Here is a 5,213-nt window from a genome sequence, read left to right as displayed (position 1 = left end):
AAATATTGTCTAATTTTATTGTCACAACCACTCTAGGAAGTAGGTGCTATTATTATCCCTATTTTACAATTAAAGAAAGTAAGGCAGATAAGAGGCTAAATGACTTACCCAGAGTCACACAACTAGTAAGTATCTGAGGCCAGATTTGACTGAAGAACTTCCTGACTTCAGGTCTTATACTCTGTCCACTGAGACTCCTAGTTCCCCCTTTATGTTGTTGTTATTATTATTGTTGTTGTTGTTCGGTTGTATCCAACTCTCCATGACACCTTTTGGGGTTTTCTTAGCAAAGATACTAGAGTGGTTTGCCATTTCCTTCTCCAGTGTGTCCCTATGTTACAGATGGGGAACTGAGGCAAACAGGATTAAATGACTCGCCCAGGGTCACACAGCTAGTATGTGTCTGAGGCTGAATTTGAAAACGGGTCTTCCTGATTCCAGGCCCAGGTGCTCTATGTACTGTGCCACTCAGCTGACTCTCCTTCTTTATAGTACTTTACAAATATCTGGGTTTTTTTTTGTAAGTACTTAATAATGTTTATGTAATATCTCATTTTATTTTTAAGTGAGGACTTGATAAATGTTCATTCATTCATTCATTCATTCATTCAAGTCCCAACCAAAATCTCATCTTCTACAAGGAAGCTTTTTCTAACCCTTCTTAGTTCAAGCATCTTCTCTCTTTTCTTTTCTTTTTCTCCCGCATAGAGCTTGTTTGTACATTTTGGTTTGCTACTTGTCTTCCCCATTTGATCGTGAGCCTTTTGAGCTCAGAGACTGTCTTTTGCCAATTTTTGTATCCCCAGTGCTTAGCACAATGCCTGGCACAAAATGGGTGCAATGCTTATTGATTACTCATTCACAGAGGCAGCTTTATGGTACAGTGGATAGAGTAGTGGTCCTGAAGTCAGGAAGATCTGAATTCAAATCCTGCCTAAGATATTTAACTAATTGTAGGACCCTTCTTCACTTCCATCTGCTTAAGTGTCTTCAAATAGCAATAATAATAGCACTTACCTCCCAGAGCTATTGTGAAGATCAAATAACATAATATTTGCAAGGGGCTTAGCACAGTGCCTTACACATAGTAGGTGCTTAATAAATAATTATTCCTTCATTCACACTCCCTAAACTGTGGTCTCCAGAGCTGAGCACAATAATCCCCATTTGGTCTGACCAGGGAAGCAAGGCTATCACCTCTCTGGTCCTAGACATTACACTTGTCTTAACATAGCCCAAAGATGGCATTGGTCGTCTTGACCGTCATGCGACTCTGTTGACTTTGGCACAGTTGTTTAGTCTCACTTCATTTATTAAAAAGATCCAGCTGTTCAATTCCATTGAAGAACAAAGAGAAATAGATTTACACAATGGGATATGGGGAGGAGATACAAGAGAGATTTGATTGAATGAGAGGAATAATTTCCCAATTGTGAGGGGCATTAGACATTGGAATAATTCTGGTAGGAGGTTATGTTTTCTCCTGGAGATCATTAAAAATAGACTAGATTCTTTTCCATTGGGGTCTGCTTGCTTGGATGCAGGGGAATAAGCCCAAAGGATCAATGGTTCTCTGAGTGTGGTCTTTGTGGGTCTTCCAGGTGGTATTGCCAACATGTGTGTGTTCCTTTGGAGCCCTAAATGACTTTTCAGCTACAGGAAATGCCACTATCTTGGTAGCTGGCTGTGGGATTACAACTAAAAATTCAAGTTGTTCAGGGTTCCTATAATCTTAAAGATATTTGAATCTGTCTAGGGGGGACAATCTACTTTAGAGAATAATCCCAATTTATCCAGAGTCAAAACTACAAGATACTGATTGAATTTATTTCCATCCCTTTCTACTTCCTGGTGGCAAGGAGGTGGAGGAATTGTATTTAGGCTGCTGAAAAAAGTATGTGGCCCAGTCATTTTGGGAACTTTATTTTGCCTGGCTGTTTTCAATTACACTAGTTGAAACTGTGTATGATTATTTTCAGTTCTTTTATTATTGTGTAATTTTTTTTTCAGAAGGACCTTAGGACATCCTAAATCCTAATGATTTTGTGCTAGTGGGTGGGGTGGGCAATTATTATCAATTCAGTCAGCACAATTTTCCTACCCATTGTCAAGGGAGGGACTTGTAAACCTTCGAAGGGATGAGCTCCCTGGGCTTCCCAAGGGCAGATGAGCTCTTTACTCCACTTTCTCACTCTGAGCAATAAAGCTTCATATCAGCTTGTAGCCTTTCTCCCTTCCTGCCACTGCTTTAATCATGTGGGTCCCAAAGAGAAGTGACCTTGTAGTTTGCAGGGAGAGTCCATAGGCCCATTCCAAGAAGAATTCCCCCTGCTGGATCTATGGCTACCAGCCTGGTCTGTGAAGCTGGGTCCCTTCTCCACCATGCAGCTGCTTCTGAAGCTGGGTCCTTTCTCCCACAAGAGGAGCATGGTGGTGAACAGAGGAGAGAATGTCCTTAAGTCATCTCTCTCCAATAGATGTCTAAAACATCTCTGAGTATTTCTCCTAATTCCTTCAGTACACTATGGCCCATCAAGCGTGTGCTAAAGTCAAGACAACACTGGGCTAATTTGCACTCTACTGGGAGGGTGGGAGAGAGGACAGAACCTGTTAGCCTACCTGTGTAGGATCATCATTAGACTGTAAGCTCCTCAAGGGCAGGGCCTATCTTTTGCCTCTTTTGTAGTCCTGGTACACGTGTCTGACATATTTGTTGTTCTGTCTTTTTTTTTCAGTCGTGTCCAACTCTACATGACTCGGTTTGGAGTTTTCTTGGCAAAGATACCAGAGTGATTTGCCATTCCCTTTTTTTTTTTTTTACAGATGAGGAAACTGAGGCAAACAAGGGTAAGTGACATGCCCAGGGTCACATAGCTAGTGTCTGAGGCCAGATTTAAACTAACGACGAGGAGTCTTCCTGACTCCGGGCCCAGCACTCTAGCCACTGCACTACCTTCCTGCCTGCCTGGTACATAGTAGGCACTTAATAAAGGTTTCCATTTTGACTTATTAGAAAACAGCTCCAATTTAGTCTGGAAGCTGGAACAGTAGCAGAGAGGCCCTATTAGGCTAGGGGCTTGGGCCTGGGGTTCTTTGGTGCCAGCCTCTTTGGGCCTCTAGAATCCTTTACCTCATCTCCATTGTACCTATGATACCCCTCATTACTAGGATCCCAGGTTCTGCTAGAAATTTACCCAGGGGCCTAGACTCCAGGGGAGTGATTTTGGAATTTCTAGTGGAGTGACAGAGAACAGAGATGGTGAATCATGGTGTATTGGATACATGTTTAGTTCCAAGTGCCCAACCCTGGCACTTCTCGAAATTACTTTCTGTTGCTTTGTAGATATTTTCAATATAAGCTCCTTGAGGACAGGAACTGCTTTACTTTTGCCTTTGGATGCTCACACACTGCCTGGCACATTGGAGGGACTCATTAAGTGCCTGTGGAATTGTACTTACTTGTGTAGATGCTGCATTTCCTACTAGTAGGATGTAGGGTTTTTGGGGCTAAGGATTGTATTTATTTTTATTTTTGTATCCCTAGGGCCTAAAATAGTGTCTAGTACATAGTAGGGATGTAATAAATGCTCACCAAATTATTTACCTGTGTACATGCTGTATTCGCCACAAGGACGATTCTGTGTTTGTATATCCAGTACCTATCCTACAGCCATGTATGTAAGCTTTTAATGTTTGTTGATTAGAATTACACTTTCAGTCTCCATAAATGGGGTGCTGCTGCCAGTGCTCAGCAAGGCACTAAACCATTGCCAACCGACCCAATAGCCAGCATTTATATATCTCTCCTGGTTGTGCCAGTCTCCTTCTTCCACTGAGAAGTTCCTCCTATGGCTTCCATTTTGGCCAACCTTCATTCCTTTCCCAAACGTGCTTCTGACTTTCTGAACTTCAACTCCACGCCTCAGCTGCAGCGTCAACCTAGTACCTTCCTCAGTGGCTCCTCACCTTGGAACTTCTGACTCTGTGGTCATCTCATCCTGGAATATCACTCCTCCATGCTGGTCCCCTTTTCCCATTGGTGAGTTACTCCCAGGACCTCCATTTTGAGGGAAGACCTAGATCAGTCAAGGGCATCTAGGTGGTGCAGTGGATAGAGCACTGAGCCCAGAATCAAGAAGACCTGAGTTCAAATCCAGCCTCAGACACTTACTAGCTATATGATCCTGGGCAAATCACTTAACCCTGTTTGCCTCAGTTTCCTGTCTGTAAAATGGGAACACACTGGAGAAGGACATGGCAAACCACTCTAGTATCTTTGCCAAGAAAACCCCAAATAGGGTCATAAAGAGTGAGAACCAGACTGAAACAACTGAACAACAACCACCAGGCCAGTCAATCTTCCTACACCTCCTAGTACCACTTCTGACATTCTAGATTTTGACATCATGGCCCAGTATGGGCATCTTCCTCCCCTCTCCCTTCTTTTTGTGTGTTGTCATTCCCTATTAGAATGTAAGCTCCTTGAGGGCAAGAACTCTCTTTTTTTTCCTTCTTTTTGCTTCTATTTGTGCCAGGGATTAGTTCAGTGCTTGACACATAGTAATGACTTAACAGATGCTTGTTGCCTATATGGATCTTTTTTTTTTCCATTTTTAGGCAATTGGGGTTAAATGACTTGCCCAGGGTCACACAGCTAGTAAATGTCAAGTGTTTGGTCTGAGGCCAGATTTGAACTCAGGTCCTCCTGACTTCAGGGCCTGTGCTCTATCCACTGCGTCACCTATATAGATCTTTAAGGTTTACAAAGCGCTTTGTACATGTTATCACTTACAAATGTTATCTTTACATATATTATCTCAATAGCTACAGTAGTATAAGTGGCTGTCTTCATGGCTGAGATTTGAAAGGTCTATGGAAAGGCCCCTGTGCCCAAATTAACTTTACTTCATCCACCAATGTAGGGTGTTTTCATGAATAGCCCTGTGATACAGAATGCTGTGTGGGAGATCTCCCTAGAGACACCATTCAAAAGCCTGTGCCTTGTCTCCCTGATTCTTGAACTCTTTTTTCCCAAAGTATTTCCATACTTGTTCAGCATTGAAGGGTCAGAGGTTACTTAGCCAAACAGGGGTCACATCTCCCTCCAAATACTTCAGCATTCAGTATCACAGGGCTGTTCTATAGGAAACTGTATCGTGCTTGAGGTTGGAGTAGAGTTACAAAATAAACAATAGTGCTTGAAATTCATTCCC

Source organism: Phascolarctos cinereus, unplaced genomic scaffold (assembly GCF_003287225.1).
Source record: "Phascolarctos cinereus isolate Bilbo 61053 unplaced genomic scaffold, phaCin_HiC Scaffold_4;HRSCAF=312, whole genome shotgun sequence".
Lineage (NCBI taxonomy): Eukaryota > Metazoa > Chordata > Mammalia > Diprotodontia > Phascolarctidae > Phascolarctos > Phascolarctos cinereus.
The sequence above is the reverse complement of the archived record's forward strand: the minus strand, read 5'-3'. Positions refer to the sequence as shown.